The 20,262-nt window shown below is 35.0% G+C and overlaps 1 pseudogene; it reads right to left on the minus strand.

Annotated features, from left to right (window-relative positions):
- Positions 1-6,239: 6,239 nt before the first annotated feature.
- Positions 6,240-6,339, minus strand: LOC138808554 (U6 spliceosomal RNA; annotated as a pseudogene).
- Positions 6,340-20,262: the final 13,923 nt, after the last annotated feature.

A 20,262-nucleotide genomic window follows, 5' to 3' on the forward strand; every position in this document is an offset into this window, starting at 1 on the left:
GCAGCTACTGGGGGGTGAAAAGGTGGTCATTAGCAGCTACTGGAGGGTGAAAAGGTGGTTGTTAGCAGCTACTGGTATTTGTATGGGGCAGGATGAAAAGAACGGATTCTGTGAACAGCCTCCTGATGTTCCAGTGTGATAGTCAAGCCTATCATGCAGATAGACTCCCTGCAGGGCTCTCGACAATGAATTGTGAGAATCAGATTGGGAAAACCATCTCTACTTTAACAAAATGGATAATTGCTATTAATTTCAATCAACTGTGGAGGTGGGGAGTATTGGATGAGGGGGCTGGGGGAGGCTGGGAACGGATGTGAAGGGTAAACAAAGGAGGAGGCTGCAATGCTTGATAAGAAATGTACTCATTATCTTTCCCATGTAATTGTAACTCCTCGGTACAGTATGTTCACCAAAAAATAAAATAAAATAAAAAAGAAATAAAAAAGAAAAAAAGTGTAGGGAAAAGTTATATAAAGATCCATTACACTTAAATCATGATTTATTGAATGTAAATTCCCTTGTACAACTAGTTAAAATAATAAAAATATAATTAAAAACAATGGAGACATCTGATCTTAAACTGTGTTCTCTTAAACCATGAGTCAATATAATAGTTTCCTCCTCAGAAATTTTCTTTGCAGGTATTTTCCTCATAGTGAGCGAAAAATGATCAATGCAATGAATATCAATATATCACATTGCACATCAGAAAGAGACACAATAAAAATCACAGTAAAAATGTTAGAATTCACCACATGATAAAATAACAGGTAGAATGTGCCAAATGCTAATTGATTATTTTTCCAAGTACTTTACCTATGGTATCTAATTTAATCCTCAGAATAATTCCATAAAGTGGAATTTTTAATTCTCAGATGATGATATTGAAGTCTTCAGAGTTGTAATTACTAGTACAACATTGCACACATGGTAAGTGTTAGCCTGAGGTCCATCCCTGAATGTATCAATTAACCTCATTCTATTTTGTGACTAAAATTCTAGGAAAAATTCCCAGAATTATTGTGTACACTCATAATATTTGTTTATCTTTGTTAGAAAATAGGGAACTGTAATATGAAAACTCGAAGTTCAGAATCAATGCTAACCTCCCTGGTGAAAGGAACTGCTAAAGTATAACATTCTTGATTTCTAGGTCAAAATAGCAGAAATCATATTCTATCCCTTCACTCAACCCTGCACTGCCTGGGGACCCTAACTCTGTTTAACACTGTCTTACTGAAAGAATGACCTCCCCAATTCCTGATGGAAACAGACTGCAGGTCTTATGGACCAATCATTTCCACATTGTAGCTCAACAAAGTTGTTTACCATTAGAAGTATTTTGATTGCTATTTATACCCAACATTTTGAGACAAATGTACTACTTTAAAATGCTATTAAAGCAACACTGATATAAAAATCACCTTTGACCCCAGATAAATAATTTACCTTTCATGTAACCAAAAATGCAGTCTGACCTATTATTAATGTTAGGAATGAGAGGATAAAAAATCATAGACAAGAAGGCCTAAGCATGAATTAAAGCCTCTCCAACTTGTGAATACAATTGGTTTAAAAAGACATTAAGGGCTGGGAAGGTGGCTCAGTGGTAGAGCGCTTGCCTTGCATGCATGAAGCCCTGGGTTCGATTCCTCAGCACCACATAAGCAAAAAGAAAACAAACCGCAAGTGGTGCTGTGGCTCAAGTGGAAGACCGCTAGCCTTGAACTGAAGAGCTGAGGCACAGCGCCCAGGCCCAGAGTTCAGGCCCCACTACCAGACCCCCCACCCCCGAAAAAAAGATATCAATACTACTATATTTGTTCAAAATTTCTTATGATACTGAAGATTCAATTGTAAACTGTTAACACTTGAAAATAATTCATTTTCTTGGGAGTAGGAAACATAAAACAAGATTAATCCTAATCATTTTCAAAGACATTTATTTATACTACAAATTCACTCTTATAACTACAAAGATTCTAAAAATAACTGAAGCATAGTGTCACGAAGGACATAATTTAACTTCATCATATATATTCAAAGGACTTTGCTAATAGAAAATAAATTTATACTAATAATTAGCTCACCCAATTCACTTCCATTCTTTTATTCTATATCTTTTATTTTCATAAAAACTGGCTTTTCATAAAATGATGCATAAAAAGCCTATATACCCACTTACATTTTCAGATTTTAACAATGTTTATTTCAGAAATGTATTTAGCTGTATAGTCAATGAACTGAAATAACACTAAAATATTCAAAGGGTTTTCAGAAATTGCAAGACTCGCTCTGGGATGTTATTTATATTGGAAAGGATATTCAAAAAGCCTTATTTGTTAAAGTTGTGATAGTTACTCCCACAAAAGTACTATTAATGAAGAAACCTTTGTATGTATAATACAACTTCAAATGCATCCACAATCTGGAGGTGACACATGCTTTTTGTTTGTTTTTGCAATGTATATCTAACAAACATATCCACAATACTGATTTTCAGTCAATACGATGGGATATTCAAACCTAAAAAATACGGTTTATTATCTTAGTGTGAATAGATACAATCTTACAAAGAAAGTTATTTTCAACAGAAATCCGGAAAGAGTTTATCCACCTTGAGTTTCACAGGAATAACCGGAGAGTAATACCTGTTTGGTCAAGTTGGTCAAAATTACTCTATGAGTATATCTTTAAAGTATATCCAATTTAAGAGGTCAAATACATATTTTGTATTGACAGTCATGTTACAGCAATAACTTACTACCTAATTATATGTGTATCTTCTTTCCTAGCATATACTAAGAGCTGAAAGTGATCTCTTTTATCTAACTTAATGGTGTAAATGCTTTGATTATGATGATGTTATTATTTTACAAATAAAATGTACAGAAGGGTGGTTCCACTGAAATGACAGGCCGGAACACTGATAAATAACAATATTGCAACATAGCTCTTTTCAGCCTCACTCTGTCCACATTGGCAAGCAACATTGCAACTGCAGACACACACACACACACACACACACACACACACACACACACGTGCACACATGTACACACACATATACATGAATGCCAAATTCAGGGTTTATTGTACATAAAAGTTCAATTAAAATATTAGTGATTAGGAAAAAAGATAATTTGACTTATTACAAACTAATACATAATCCAATTACCACGGTTGTTATATTTTAATTGTCTCTCCACATGTGACCACTTAATTTATTTTTAGTTTATTCATTCATTCATCATTCATTAGTTTGGTGCCAATACTGGAGCTTGAACTCATGGCCTGGCTCTGTCCTAGAATTTATGTTTTTGTTTTAGTTTTCTCAATTCTAGCATTTTACTGCTCATACTACAGCTCCATTTCTAGCTTTTGCTAGTTACTTTCAAACCAGAATCTAATGCACTTTTTTGTCTGGTTTCAAAGAACAGTCATCAGATTTCGTCTTTCTGATTAGGTAGGATTAAAGACCTGAGCCACCCGTGTGGCTCTTAATTTTTCCTGTACATATGTAATGCACATACTTAGATAGTAATTTAAAACTGAGAGCATAGAAGCAAGATGTACAGTGATGATATTGTCCTGTCAGAATTTCAAGTTAGTAATGTAAATTTCTTAAAAGACCATACACAAAAAATACTTAAGAAGAAATCTGATGTTGTGTGTGTACATGGGGTGTGTGTGTGTGTGTGTGTGTGCTGTTGCAATATGTTCCACATATAAGCACTGTGCAGCGGTGTCCAGCCATTCACAGTTATTGCATGAATATCTGCCTTGAGATATCAACTTATGGGCAATGTCTAGGTGTCCACTCTAGGGTTCGCGATGAAGAGGGGTATACTCATCCTCATCCCTAGTATTCATATAAGTGGCCTTTTAGGAAAGTACTCTCCACACTATAGTAAGCTGCAAGACAAGCACTCTACCACTGAGCCACCTTCAAAGCCCAAGGATTAAGATTCTTGTCTGTAATTTGGTCAAAGCTGTGTCTCTTTACGTAGGCGACTAAAAATGTATTTACTATTTTCAAGTAAACACATAAATTCTATTTCCATCTCTTTTAAAAAATAAAAAAAAAATGTTTGCTCTGTAAATTGATTAGAAGCATGAATTTTGTGGCTAGCTATGTCATTTCACATCTGTATCTCTTTTCCGCTTTCTCTTTCATGGTTCTCATAGACAATATGGTTGCTCCATAATTATCCTAATTTATTTTGCTTCTATATTTTTAGTTGCATCATTTCACTTTCTGCTCTGCCATTTCCCAGAACAGCACCACATAAACAGAAAAATCCAGAAGTTGTTCTGTGGCTCAAGTTGTAGAGCGCTTACCTTGATTTGAAGAGCTAAAGGACAGTGCCCAGGCCCAGAGTTCAGGCCCTACAACTAATTTTAAAAAAGGATCTAAATACTTGATAATTCTACTAGCAGATCTGACTGAAATCAGTTGAATCACACTTTTCCTGTACAATGAAGGAATAGGTCCAGGCTAGGAAAGCAGCTACAGAAGGCAGGGAGATTGTATCTGTGACAAAACTTTGTGGAAAATGGAATCAAGGATTACTTACTGGTGATTCACTTGCACTTGAAGCATGATTCTGAACTATTGCTTGCTGATTCTGAACTATTGCTTTGATCATTATATTTTCCAAGAAGAAAAAGTGAAATTTCATTGATAGTAAAGGACTACTAATACATTTTGACTTCTCATTAAGCATCTTCAATCATCAAAATCACTTGAAGGCAATAGACAGGACTATTTTTAGATGAAAACAAGTGTCTTTAAAAAAACAAGAATTTAGGTAGTCATACCAAGGACTTCTATTTTACTACTGCATTATACATTTTTTCTAATGTTGGATACCAACATTAGAAAGCTACTGGAAAACTCTTAAAGCCCATATGTTGAATAGTGAGTTCTCTTACACTATAACATGATATTTCCCAAATCATTTACAAAGAAGGCATTGTTTCCTATTTTCTCATTCCTAGAATAAGTTGCACATGAAGACACCAAAGGTCCTCATGTTCAGACAAGGAACAAGATGAAAGAGTGAGGAATTGTATCAATTTCAAGAAAAAAATGGAGTAGGATCCAAGCAAATTTCTTCTTTGGGATGCCAAAATTAATCCGCTTACTATGGTGTGAAGACTACTTTCCAAAAAGGCCACCCAAATGAATACTAGGGATGAGTATGAGTATACCCCTCTTCATATGGAAGCCTAGAGTGGACATTTAGACATTGTCCATGAGTTGGTAGCTCAAGGCAGATATTCATGCAATAACTCTAAATGGCTGACACCCCTGCATAGCGCTTATATGTGGAATAATACCAGAGTGGCAGATACCAATCCCCAAACTAAAGGCCTCTTGTCCGCCTTGCATGTTGCTGCTGGGAATAGAAATCGAATAGGTACTCTGTTGAACCATTATATCAAACCAAGTTTGAAGAACAGCTTGGAAGAAACTGCATTTAATATTGCCAAAAGGATAAGTATGTATCACTACCTCTTTGAAGTTGTGGAAGGCTGTACAAATTGTTTTCATAAGTCGTAATGTTTTGGTTAAGTTTATTAAATTTCAAAAATGCCAGTCCATCCTTTGTGGCCCTACCATTTTTTTCACAATACAAAGCAACAGCAATATCTTACTTTAAAAATTCATGGATTCCATGGTATTCTTCCAAGTGAATTGCCTGACTCTGATGTCAAAATATATTCAAGAATTTTTTGTATACATCTATAATGATTTCTGCAGAGTTTGTGATTTTTTAATCAGAAATAATTTTAACTTATCTGTTGAAATGAATAGTATAGAAACTAAAGATGTTCCTGGTGCTTTTAGGAAAAAAGTATATCTATGTTTGTACAATATCCATAATCTATTTCATTTGCTCCTATATATAATACTTTGAATTCTACATTTTTATATAATGTATAGTTTCATTAATAAATGTGTCCGTTCAGATTGCATTCCATATAGAAGAAGTTTAAGATTCCTTTTTTTCCTAGGTCCTTATATTATTTTATTTCTTTGGGATAACATGACAATGTTATCTAATTTCAAGTTTTGTAAAGATTATGCTATGTAAAGGCCTTTCTAAGGTGAAGATTTAATACACTGATGTCAAACTAACCTTTAATTCTATGAATTGCATGTATTGTTACACTTGTATTTTTGTAATCAACTTTTTAATAACTGTTTTTATATTTCTTGCATCAGAAGAATGAAAAATATGGAATACTTCACAAATTTTCATATCATCCTTGTGCAAGTGCCATGTTAATCTCTGTGGTATTGTAATTTGGGTAGACCTGCTGCTGAAGCATGTAGTACCCTCTAAATTTAAGTACTTAATGATGCAATCTTTATACAGGCATATATCCATGGTTGCCTATTTGTAACAAGGAACCCTTATTGTTCCTTAAAATGCGATTGATCTTGTTTCTCTAAAATTCTGTGTATAGTGGAAAAGCTTATATCATTTGGTCGATTGCTCATATTTACAATTTTTTTGTCAATGACTATTTTGTCGTTTTCATTTTAAATTTGATCATACTTTGAAGCCTTTAAAGCTAAGACCAAAGGTGATGGCTTTTCAAGTACTTATTTATCAACTGAGTTAGCTTTGTAGAGCTAATGGGTTCAAAGTAAGCCTTGCTTGAGAGCTACTTCTAAACTTCCGCAGCTTAAAATTTCCCAAATGAGGTCTTGCTGGGACAAATGTCTACCTGAACCTTTACCCTTCTTCCTTGTAGGAACAGACCAACCAGAATATCTTACCCTGACAGCATAGATTGTCTTACTGGAACAAAACTAATCTTAGTTACAAGGGATCATAGAGAGATTAACAGTTCAGACCAAATTGTTCAGAATGGAAGGTATTTTATCAAAATATAATTGTTTATTATACCTATCATTTCAAAAGTAGCTAAAGCCAAGAAGGTGAAAAAATTTTCATACGCATGATTACCTACTGTCCTGGCCTGTCTATCATCCAACCAAGCAGGAACTTACACTACTGACTCTCTATCACCAAATATTTCCATAGCTCCTGGAAAAGTCCATATGTTTCTCCTCGATATTAGGCCTTAAATTGGTAATGTTTTAATCACAGTGTTTCCTCTTGCCTCTAGGCTGTAAATCTACAAATGGTAAAGCTTGAAGTCTAACTCTACCAAACACTGAGGTAGAGATAATGGAATAATACTTTAAAACAGAGTTGCCTTTGATTCCCTAACCACAACACAACAATGCAAAACAATTTTTATATTATATATACTTATATATTTTATATTTATAAATATAAAATATGTGCTGATTTTAAATTTCACACAGTGAATCTTACTAGAATTGATAATTTGACAAATATATTGACATTTATTCCAATAAATAGAATGGAATATAAATAATTAGATTTAGGATATATATTAGAATATAAAAAGTATTAATGCAATATCTTCGGTATAAACTTGTGATACGTTCTAAGTGTTCGTGATCTTCTGAATTCACATGGTAAAATAACAGTATTGTTTTCTGCTAATCTATAACGGATTTTACTCTGATACTCTGTTTATTGTTTTAACTCGCTGGTCCCAAAGTGTTTTTCTCCATATTTCTGAAACGTTCTTACTGATTATACCCAAATTTTGCTGATATGATGTCTAAAAGCTATTATTCTTTTGAAGGACCCACGGATCCGAGGATACCAGTTCCCAGTTATCTGTATCATCAGAAAACAAGGGCAAGACTTCTCACATAGGCCCATGCAACATGCCAACAGAAAATAATTGAAGACATCTCAATTTCTCATTTCCTATAATATTTCAGGACCCCAATTCCTTACAAGAAGTAGCAGAATTTAATTGTGAAATGGAAGGCAAGTTAAAATGAAAGATGAGACCACAAAATCAGAGAGAAAGTACTGTAATTCAAACTTTCAATTTACAGATGACCAGCCCATATGAGTGAACAAAATTACAAATGAACAAGATTATTTTTAATACCCCTCTCCTAATGATTAATGAAAGATTTCAGTGCAGCCAAAAAATAGTTTCTGTAATGTTAGATCCATAAGTGGCCTACCAAACTAGGAATACTTGATTTAGAGGTCAAATATAATTTAGAAAAACATTAATTGATAATATCCTTAGTGCTTCAAAACACTGGTACTTCAGTAAAACTAGGTTCTGTAGTATAAAAAAATGTTGTCATTCTCAAACCAAAGATAACCTATATTTAATCTCCTGAAAGTATATTCATTTTCAAATAAACTATTTAAAATCACATTTGCCAAAATAACACTTTACAAGTAGATGATAGTGACATTACAAGGTTTTCAAGTGTAGGGAGCTAGTTACAATAGAGTTGATTTACGTACCCAGCACCAATAGCAAACAAGTTCAACCATTCATCAAAATGTAGAAATAGTACTCCCCACCATTTGTGTTGTTCAGTAGGTGCCTTCCAGAAATGTGTTAAATAGATCAGCCTCCCATATTTCAAACCCAAATATTAGCTAATAAAGTAAATTTTTATCACATAAGAAAGTACATTTTAAAAAGTGACTAATAGTTGCCTTATCATGTGTTGTTTTATATTTTCCCTATCTGTCTAACATAGTAAGAAATATGACTTTAAGTTTTGAATATGGGTACTGATGAGAGATGTGACAAAAATAAAATCTGTCTTTTATTTCTGTCATATTCCTCTAAGTAGTAAATTTTAGTTTTCTTCTTTTTCCAAAACTTATAGGTAGTAGAAGAAATTATCCTATGTAAAATAAAATAATCATACACCATTGTACAAAGCCATTTATAATAACTGGTAGTTAGAAATAAATTCTAAGCCATTTTTAAATTTTCTTGTTGACTAAAGATTAATCTTCCAAATGAACGCGAATAAAATCATGTCTAAGTGCTTCACATCTCCAGTCTGCAAATTGCTATTGCAGATGAATGAATTATGGAAATATAAGCTGACATCAGTTCAAGTATATGTGGGAGTGAAACTCCATGGAATGTATATAAACTTTTCAAAGTATTAACAGGCACTTTAACAGAATGACTATCAGGAAATTGAAACCAGAGAGGAACAATAGTAAAAAAATTGAATGAATGAAAAATGGAACAAGGGGCAAGTACAACTAGTATACTCAATGTACATATGTAATGAAGGAAGTGCTAAACCTGAACTCAATCTTGGAGAAAGAGTTGGTTGACATTGATAGAAGGAGTGATTCTGATCTAGGAGCATTAGACAATTTGATGGACATATTTAATTGTAAAACACTTGCACAACCTTTGAAATTCAGTTAAAAAAAAACAACAAACAAAAACACACAAAAATGACAACCAAACAGCAATCTCTAGAGAGTATGAATATGACCTCTCAAAATTTTAAGCAGTTAATGAAGGGCAGTCTTTGGAAAAGCAAACAAACTGTTCAAAGAGGGCAGTTTGGGGTAGGGAAGGATTTTGACTAGATTTAAAAAGATTGTCTAAGGTTATAAATCACCTATATCTTCTGCAAATATTTTCTTCTGCGAGTGCTCTTTGTCTGAACTGGATACTCCAGTCCTGAGTCACACTTGATAGCTTGTGAAGACAGAATGGAAGAAACAAGATCAAGAACTTATTCCTCCACTGGAGAGAAAACAGAACTCTCTGTTTTCTCTCAATCTCCTCACTACTCCATTTTCATACTTTTAATAACGTCAAGTGATTTTGAATTATATCTTTCCTTCTTTGTTCTCACAAAGTAATTGTTCAAAATAATTCATTAAATATTATTTGCCACTATTTTCTATCATGCTGTTTACTTATTCAAGCGAGTCCATTAAACTTCCCCTTTTCATTTGGTTGCCACGAAAATCCAACAACTATGTTAATGAGGACCAACGCTAATACAAAACTTTGTCTCCAAAAATCCAGTCAAAGAACCTATAATCACAAATATTTAGCTATAATTTTTTTCTTTTTCCTTTTACCTTGAAATCTTCTTGTGTCTAAAGTGCCGACAAAAATAAATATTCCAACACATTTTGGTTCAATCACTTGTAACCTCAAAGATATTTTGCTAACAAGATGCTTGGAAACCTAAGAATACTCCACTTTTATCTTCTCTCATAAAACTTTTATCTTCTCTCTTAAGAATCTCCTTAGATACAATATCAGGAACAATGAAGTTATTCTTTGCAAAATTATTTCAATAGGTTATTTTCCTCTTGGTCTTGTATTTGCTCAACAAGATGTATGGAGAAGAAGAGAGTTAAATCACCAATTCCTTGGATGATATTGTCTGTTACAAAGGACAATACTTCTATGTCCTACTTCTATGTCCTCTTCTTAGCTCTTGCCTGATTTCCAATTAATCACAGGTTCCTGGCTTCAATTCTAGTGAAGCTGAAGCACTATAATGCGTCCCCAATGCTACATCTTCATGGTTTCTCTTTGAAAACTCTTTTATTTGGAGGTGGAATTTATTTTCATGTCTTCATTCAATTTGTTCTGCATTATACTCAGCCAAATAAGCTCAGTAAAATCACGTTAGGTAGCAAAAACATTAACACAATCTATATCACTATATAAAAAAGTTTTGGCCCCCTCCACTGCTGAAACCAAAACGCTTAGCTAGGGCTTCTAATAACTATCTCATGTTAATAAGGATATTATATTTTTGAGCTACTTAGAAATGTGAAATCATTGAAGTATCCAATCAGATTTTTTTCTGTGTTTCAGTGCTTCACATGCAGACATTGTGGAAAGTATTAAAACAGAGAAGTGTAAACTCAATACGTTCTTTCATTGTGGAGGACACTTTCTCCCTAAATATTTTGACCCAAATAATCTTTTTAAGAGTTACTGTTTAGTAATTAAAGGTCAATTCACAAATTTTGATGTCTTATTTTTTTAAAAAAAACTTTGAATTTAAATTCCACTACAACCTTGTTTCACACAGTAAGTGTATATTTCCTGGGTAAGGACAATTCTCATGGGAACTACAGGATTTACAGCAAGGTTTGTGAGGTTTGTTTGTTTACTGTGAAAATGAGCCACCTTACCCACATTGCTCCCTCTCAGCTAAGTCTCCATGGATTTCTTTGCATGAAAGCCTATTTTTCCAGGCAATTTTAAAATTTCTTAATAGGCTAAGTTAAAAGTTAGAAAAATTAAAATTTACCTGTCTTAATTTTAAAACACTTTTGAAATTCTTTTATCAGAATCGCAAATTTACCAATCCTAATTCCACGTTTACCATCAAAAACAGTTAACATGTAGTATCCATCAAACCATTATTTTCCAGTGGCTTTGTTATGCATATATATGAACATATAAGCTGATGCTGAGCAAAATGAACTCCAAGATATGGAAAGAGATATTTATTTGCAGTTGTTGTTTTTAATGTACTATGTCATTTCTATTTTCCTTGGGTTTTTCCCCTATGGTATAACTCCTACTGTGTTTGATTTTGGTACATTTTGTGTATACATTTACCTTAATTAGGGAAGGGAAGAGAAACAACAAAATGGCAAGATAAAGGACAAAAAGCAAACCAATGCATTAGAAATACTCAGAAGACAATATGTTGGAAATGTACATTACTACTTGTGAGGGGTTTGGGTGTGAAGGAAAAATATGAGAAAAAATGAGAGAGGGCATAACAAGTTTGAAAAGTTATGCATTCACTGCCTTACAATTGCTAACCCACTGCACATCACTTTCACATTAAAATTAAATTTAAAAAATAAGCTGTATGAAATAAAATTTCATTATATTGGTATAGTAAATATTATTCTTTATGTAGTAACTTTTTAAAAATTCAGTACTATTTGGCATATAATTTGAATTAATTACCCCTTCTTTATCAGAGGGCCATCAACTTGAATGTTAACCAACTAGATAATTTTTTCACAATATACTTGCCAATATTTTCAAAAAAGAATAAATTAGTACTTTCTCATACTAAAACCGAAAACCATTTAATTCTATAGAAACCCATAACTTTTAAAAGTAAATTAGTTGTTAAGAGGACAAAATATGTGTGTTCTTCAAAATTCCTATGACTAATAAGTACTCACTTTCAAATTCTCAACATTCCATACCTGAGAGATTCAAAATAGTACCTGTTTGCATGTTATGTAATTCTGCAATAGATGCATTTTCCAATGGGGTGTTACAGATTGAGAAGTGAACAGAAAAATAGCCACATTCAGGTATAGGATAAAACTATAAAGCATCGGTTATAATTAATTCTTCAAGAGTAAGCAATTTATCAGATTAAGCTATTATTTCTATGACCATCAATCCCAAAATTTATGGCATAAAGTCATCCTAGACCAACAGTTTCCAACTTGTAGGGTGAACCTCAAAATTCCCTTAATTCACATCACAAATAGCTTATCTTTATTGGGGAAAATATTACACCTTGCTAATGTGATGCCCTCCGTGTTCTGGAAAGAACACCACAACATACTGGGTTGCATCATTTTTCCTCCACTGGTATTCTTGCAAATATTATTTATATTTATACTTTTTTACTATCATAGATATTCAGGATGCTAAGATTGGAAGATTACAGTTCAAAGCCCACCCAGGCAGGAAGGATCCCTAGATTCTTATCTCCAATAAACTTCTCAGCAAAAGCCAGACACAAGTGGTACTGAGGTTGAAGTGGTAAGGCACAAGCCTTGAGCTTAACAGGCTCAGAGACAGTGTCCAGGTCCAGAGTTCAAGCCCTATGACAAAGCAATAAAACAAAAAAAAAATAAAAACAAACCCAAATCCTAGCATTTTTCTCACTGTATACAGAGGCACGTAATTAAGGAAATTGCTTCCTGTGTTACATACAGGTAGAAGAAAAATGATGTCACACAATTATTCTCTTCATACTATGTTATATTAAAGCCTCAAAAATTGCTTTTTCTAAATTTATAAATTAATATCATCAATTTCTTGGCAACTCGGTCTAAATTATTCACATTATCATTTTCTACAGGAACAGTTAGAATTATTTATTAACTGACTTCTCCTTATAACTCACTTGAAACAATATGCTAGGTAAATAGAATGAAAGAAACATCTGTAAATTTGTCAATTAAACCCTCTACCTAAAAAGAATTTTGTAGTATCCTATAGAATATGAAATTACAAACGAAACCAAAATATTTTTTGAAGTCTAAACTCCAATTTAGCAAGATCTATAAAGACCTACATTAGGTGATCTTTGCTATTGCTCCAGGCTTAAGCTTTTGTAATCCTTCATCCTTTCCTTGGAATCTAACAGAATGATGATTACTTACTTTTGCAAATTTTGGATGGGAATCATGAACCAATTTGCATCTAGGAATGTTCTGTAATGAAGAGCGTATTTAAAACACAACTGAGGAGGGACTGGGAAGGTGGCTTAGTGGTAGAGCACTTACCTCGAATGCATGAGGCCCTGGGTTCAATTCCTCAGCACAACATAAGCAAAAAGAAAAAATGCTGGATGTGGCGCTGTTGCTCAAGTGGTAGAGAGCTAGACTTGAGCTGAAGAGATGAGGCACAGTGCCCAGGCCCAGAGTTCAGGCCCCACAACCGGAACCAAAAAAAAAAAATTAAAAAAGAGTTAAAAAAATAAAAAAATAAAATAAAACACAATTGGGGATTCTATACCAGTTGTATTTCAATAGAAAACTTGGCTTTTCAAAACTTAATGAAAAAATTAGTCCAAATTTCCAACTGTGTATTCCATTCTTGTTTGGTTTGTTTTATTAAGACAAAATTATACTACCTGGTCCAGGGAAGGTATCAGTAGTAATTCCAGTCTCTAATCTCCTGTCAGTTTGAGTGCTAGAATTCAAGGCTTGTATCACATTGCCCCACCATAGTTTCTTGGTTTATTTATTTATCTGTTTGTTTATTTATTTTTGGGTCCGGTAATGGGGCCTGAAATTTGGGCCTTGATGCTGTCCCTCAGCTCTTCAGCTCAAGGCTTGTGCTCTACCACTTGAGCCACAGAGCCACTTTCGGCTTTTTTCTTTTTGCTTATGTGGTGCTGAGGAATCAAACCCAGGGCTTCATGCATGCGAGGCAAGCACTCTACCACTGAGCCACCTTCCCAGCCCCTTCTTGGTTTATTTAATCTAGATACAGACTATCAATTCTGAACTTCACCAGTGATATTATCCACTAGACTTTTCAGACTGTTCATGCACTATTTTCAAAGATGTTCTAACATTTGACACAGGGTATGAACATTTTCAAATGCACCTGCCGGGTCTCTGATTCATTCCTCCATGGATCCTATCCCTTTAATATTGATTACTTGACTCTCTTACTATCTCTGGTCCCTACTTATGTAATATTCTCAAACTTTTTTGAAGAAAGTTCACTTTAGGATTTTCTAATTTTAAAAATTATCACTTGATTCTAGTCTCACTCAGGACATATTTTCTATTGTTTTCTAACTTTTCTACGTATTCTGAGAGTTGCTTCATTTGTGTATATGTGTGTGCACATATAAGTGCCTCTGTGTGTATGTGTATGTTTATATGTATGTATGCAAAAGCCTCAAGCTCTTATTCATCATTCTTGCTCATGACTGTTATTCCATCACCTGAGCCATTCTTCCAATCTAGCTTTTGGCTGGTTAATTATAGATAGTGTCTCAAACACTGTTCTGCCCAGGCTGGATGCAATCTGAACTTCCCAGACTCCTTTACATACTTAGGTTTCATTTATCCAGTAGAAACAACTTTTAAACTACAAACATTTTTGTGAGTGTAAAGTCTAAGCTGTAGCCCAGATTTTTAACTCAAGAATTCATATAAAGATAGATGAATATACACAATACATATGCTGAATGTACACTGTTAGAAATGTGATCCTAAGCTGGGTGGTGGTGAGATCTGAGTATTGGGGTTCAAATCCAGCCCAGGTAGGAAAGTCCAGGAGACTCTTTTCTCCAATTTACTGCAAGAAAACTGGAAGCCTCACTGTGGCTAAAGTGGTAGAGCATTAGCCTTGAGCGGAATAGCAGAGGGACAGTGCCCAGGCCCAGAATTCAAGTGCCAAGACCACCACCAACAAAAAATATATAAGTAAAGGAAAGAAAAAAATGTGATCTTATCCACCAGTTGATGGCTAGTATAATCCCTACTCTCTCAAGATGGAATTTTTTCCTTATTAAATCCAGGCTCTTATATCTGACTTGCATTGGAAACAGAATTATTCTTCCATTCTAATTTCTACAAAGTTGTGTCATTAGCAAGCGTGATTAGGAAGGGAGTGGCCTCATACTTCGTGTTCCACGTAGGAGTAATGCTTTCTCTATATCACTTTCATAAATCTACATACTGGACTTGGCTTTATTGTTTCAATGTGGTCTTATTTGTAGAGTCTTCTATAGTGTATTGAACCCTTATACTTAAACACAGAATTTCTCTTTCTCTTATTATTGCTATAGTTAACACGAGTTAACAAATTCATGTACACTTGGGAAATAATGTGCAGCACATATACTCACAAAAAAATGATCTAGGAACCTTCTTCCTCTTTAAAATTCGCCTCAATTTACAGAGAATTTACAAAGTTTGAATTCAATATACTCATGCATAATGTATTTATAAAAAATATAAATTTTATATTTTCTCTTTACTAAGTTGTCTCTGAAATAGGTGTTACATCAGGTCCAAATGTGTTCTTGTGTTATTTCGGTGAAGCCAGAAATCATTCATTATACCTCAAGCAGCACCATAGATTGTTCCTGGAAGTAACTGTTACTGGATATGGAAACTGATCCCAGTAGAGGAATGGAACATAGAGGATTGACAAAGTTCAAGTTAAATTGTGATTTCCTTTTTACTGTAAAAGAAGAGAATCCGAAGGCTTGAAGGAAACTCTGTCCCTGACTTTTTCTAGTGTGTTTTTACTTATATATAATTTTTCTGTAAACTTGTAGTTGAGAGTATTACAAAAAGATAAAATGTGCCATTTGATGGCCAGCATAGAACAAAAAGAAATAACGTTGTTTTAAATATGTTCTTCTGCTGGGGCTGGGAATTTGGCTCTGTGGTAGAGCACTTGCCTTGCATGCCTGAGGCCCTGGGTTAGGTTCCTCAGCACCACATAAGCAAAAATAAGCCAGAAGTGGTGCTGTGGCTCAAGTGGTAGAGCACTAGCCTTGAGTTGAAGAGCTGAGGTAAAGCGCCCAGGCCCAGAGTTCAGGCCCAAGACTGGACCCCCCAAAAAATTCTACTGCTATAGTGTTTTTTGCATGGATATTTCACCCCTGAGATGATTCTTTTGTTGCAGAATTACTTTAGTTTGGTCCTGAGTTCTCCAGAGCAGTAAGGATTCCAAAAAAGCATCCAGTGTATATGATCAGCAAAAGGAGCCACTTCTTAGACCAATACTCCTTTAAGGAGGGTCCCAATGAAATATCTGGTTTTTTGTTTGTTTTTGTGTTTAGCTTGTGTTGGTTCTGGGGCTTGAACCTAGAGGCTGAACCCTGTCCCTGAACAGTTTTCTTTCCTGCTCACCTACCCCCAAAGCTAGTACTCTACTGCTTGAACCAAAATTCCACTTTTGGCTTTTTTGCTGTGTAATTACAAATAAGAGTTTGACAGAATCTCCTACCTGGTTTGGCTTTAAACTAAGATAGTAAGAAAGCCAAGTGACATCAACTGTATAGACTTCTCTTTTCAAATGAGAAATATTAGATGAAGTTTATTGTAAAGCTAATATTTTACAATTTTTTTCTTTATTATTGTGAGCATACCGTACAGAGGAGTTACAATTACATGGGCAAGATAACGAGTACATTTCTTATCAATCATTGTTGCCTCCTCTTTGTTTCCCCTTCCCATCCCTTCCCATATTCCCCCCTCCCCATACCCGATCCTCCCGCCCACCAACGTTGTAAAGTTCGTTTTTCAACATAACGATTTGTACATCTCATTGTTGAAATGGGTCCACCTGTATCCCTAGTTAAATGATTTGTTTTTAGAGCATATGTCCAGAAAAGAATCCATAACATAACTCAGCAAAAGTAGGTGCACTGAATCATTTTGGAATTTTTTTGTTTGGGAAGATTATTGAACTTGTCATTCCTTTTGGGGAAACTTAAAGTTATATTTCACCTTTTTTGTTGGTTGTGGGGCTTGAACTCGGATCCTGGGTGCTAAGCTAGAGCACCACCTCCGGGTTTCTGGTGGTTAATTGAAGGTTAGGGTCTCGTGGACTTTCCTGACCAGGCTGGCTTTGAACCACAATCTTCTGGTCTCAACCTCCTGAGTAGCTAGGATTACAGGAGTAAACCAACTCCTGCTCATATTTGCATTTATGTGTACTGAATGACACTGTGTAGACAAAGAATGGAAATTTTAACCAAATGATATTGCAGCATTTCAGAAAAATTGAAGTAGCAATAAATATGTCCTCTTTTCCATTTTGTTACGTTAATGACTGATGATTTTTGGGACCCTTTCATTAGCATCCTCTGCCATCTGTATAGGTGTATTTAGTATCAGGAAATGTTCATAGAGAAATATAGAAAGAATAAGATTTTTAGAAAGCAAAGGAGATAAGGTATGAAAGAATAGCATAGAAGGAGATACATTTATCACACAGAGATTAAGAGCTAGCCTAAGAGATTTAGAATGCTAAAGGCAATGAGGAACAGCCTAGCTGACAACTAGTTCTACAATAACCAAAAATGGTTCTCAAGAACAGTTTCTGGTATACCTTAATTACTATCATTTATTCCTTCTATCTGGAGTTATATACTCCTTATTTTCTTTCACAACTATTAATTAGCCTCTGCATTTTTGGTGCCATAATTGACCAAAAAGATTTCAAAATCACACATAGCCTACCATTCTCTTTGTGATTAGCAGTGACGACACAAATCCAGGAATGGTTGAATTTCCAGAATTAAACGTTACCTGACATCTAAGCACATCCCTGGCATTAATTGCTGTGACTTAAGGAACAAGACTTTTTTCAACACAGTATCCTAATATAAGTAAAGTACATGAATTAGGAACTGTTGTCAGGTGTCAGTATGGAAGGAGCAATTATATATTCCAAGTGTGGGTTATTTATTTTGCATTTACTAACTGAATGTTTTTGTTTTGTTTTGATTTGATTTGTTTTTGTTCTTTTTGCCAGTCGAGGGGCATAAACTCAGGGGTAGGGAATATTCCTTAGCTTTTTTTTTCTTGCTCAATGCTAGCTCTCTATCATTTGAGGCACAACACCACTTCCAGTGGTTTTGTGTGTGTGTGTGTGTAACTAAGGAATTGAACCCAGGGTTTCATGGATGCTAGGAAATCACCGTACCATGAAGCCACATTAACAGATCCCTAAATAACTTTCTTAAGATTGCATTACATTTTCATTCTGTAACTACGTATCATAATTTTGGCCAGGTGCTAGAAAATGATGTAGAAAGCAATACAATACAATAAGTCTAGTAAGGCTGGATGGACAATGAATAACTGTTACGGTCTAGCCAGATAACAGAAGGGCTTATCTCATGGAGCTGTTTCAACAAGCTGAGGCGACAGCTCCTGACCCACAGCCAACCTCCAGAATGAGAGGACCAACCTTGGGTTCCAGCCACATGGGGATGCTGGGCCCCCTCCTCCAGCACCCATGTGACCAGTTCTTGTGAAAGAGAGAGAGAGAGAAAAAGTCAGAATTACAATTAAGTCTGGTGCCAGTGGCTCAGAATTCTAATCCTAACTACACAGGAACCTGAGATATGAGGATCATGGTTCATAACCAGCCCAGGCAGGAACGTCTGTGAGAATCTTATCTCCAAAGAACCACCAGAAAATCAAAAGTAGTGTTGTGGGTTCAAGTGGTAGAACACTAGCCTTTTGCTGAGGCTTTTGGGAACATCGCCCATGCCTAGAGTTCTAGCTCCACGACTGACAAGAAGTGGACTTCCTACCACAAGAAGCAGACTGAATAGCACCCATTGTCCTACGGAGCATGGTAGCAAAGTCAGGCAGAGCTTCCTTTGAAGTTGAAGTCATAAGTAGGTCACCTGGCTTCTCTCTGCCTTGGAATCTCCAGCTGCAAAACTCAACACAGTGAAGGATCCGCTTCCTCATGGGGATAGGGTAATGATGAGAGAGAGCCATGTTTGTTTCATAATCCCACATCTGTTGCACAATTAATAACAGGCCCCGCCTGAGCCCTTTCCGGCTATCTTCCTGTCATTTCCTCACAGAATTGCCGAGAACCTTATCTGAAGACTACTCCCTCTGTTCCTAGCCATGCTCCAGAGATCCCTCTGTATAAATCCCTTGTTTCCTCACAATTGTCCTGTGAGGAGAATGAGGTCTGATTGTTACGAACCTACCCAGAGCTTCACCTGTGGTCAAGAATCGTCTCCTGTGATTTTTCTGCCTGCTCAAACTGACTTAAGAAACCATTCAAGCCACAGGAAAATCAAACACAAGTAGACTAGAGTCTCCAACAAGAGACAGGTTAAGAACACAAGGAAGATACAGGATCTTCCCATCCCCCACAAAAAAATCAAAGAACTCTTTTTTTGTACCTTTTATAATTTTTTCTAAAAGTTGTTTTTTAATTTTTAATTTTTTACTTTAATTTTTTTCTTCCTCTCATAATTTTTATTTTAGGGGTATATGTGTGGGTACTTATTTATCTCTTTTCAGAAACATTGAAGTAATACCTTGCATTCTCTCAGGCCACAAGGGTAAAAAATTAAAACTCAACAGGAAAAGCCACCAGAGAAAATCCTGTAACACACTGGAACAACACACTGCTGAATCACGAGTGGGTCATGGAAAAGATTAGAAAAGAAATTCAAATGTTGATGAACACACAAATTACCAGCTCCTTTGGGACACAGCAAAGGCAGTACTCACAGGAAAGTTTACAGCTCTGAGTTCATACATCAACAAATTGGAGAAATCTGAAACCAACCATTTAATGAGACATCTGAGTCTCCTTGAAAAAGAGCAGCAAGATGATCCGCAATCCAGTAGATGGTAAGAAATAATTAAAATTAAATCATAATTAAATGAATTAGAATCCAAAAAAATCATAGAAAGAATCAACAAAACAAAGATTTGTTACTTCCAAAATATTAACAAAATTGACAGACTCTTAGCAAATCTTATAAGAAAAAGAAAAGAACACACCCAAATAAATAAACTCAGAGATGAGAATGGAAACATCACCACAGAAACAACCAAGATTCAGAACATTATAAGGGAATACTTCTCAAAACTT

Source organism: Dipodomys merriami, unplaced genomic scaffold, assembly GCF_024711535.1.
Source record: "Dipodomys merriami isolate MVZ:Mamm:240054 unplaced genomic scaffold, mDipMer1.0.p SCAF_454, whole genome shotgun sequence".
Classification (NCBI taxonomy): domain Eukaryota; kingdom Metazoa; phylum Chordata; class Mammalia; order Rodentia; family Heteromyidae; genus Dipodomys; species Dipodomys merriami.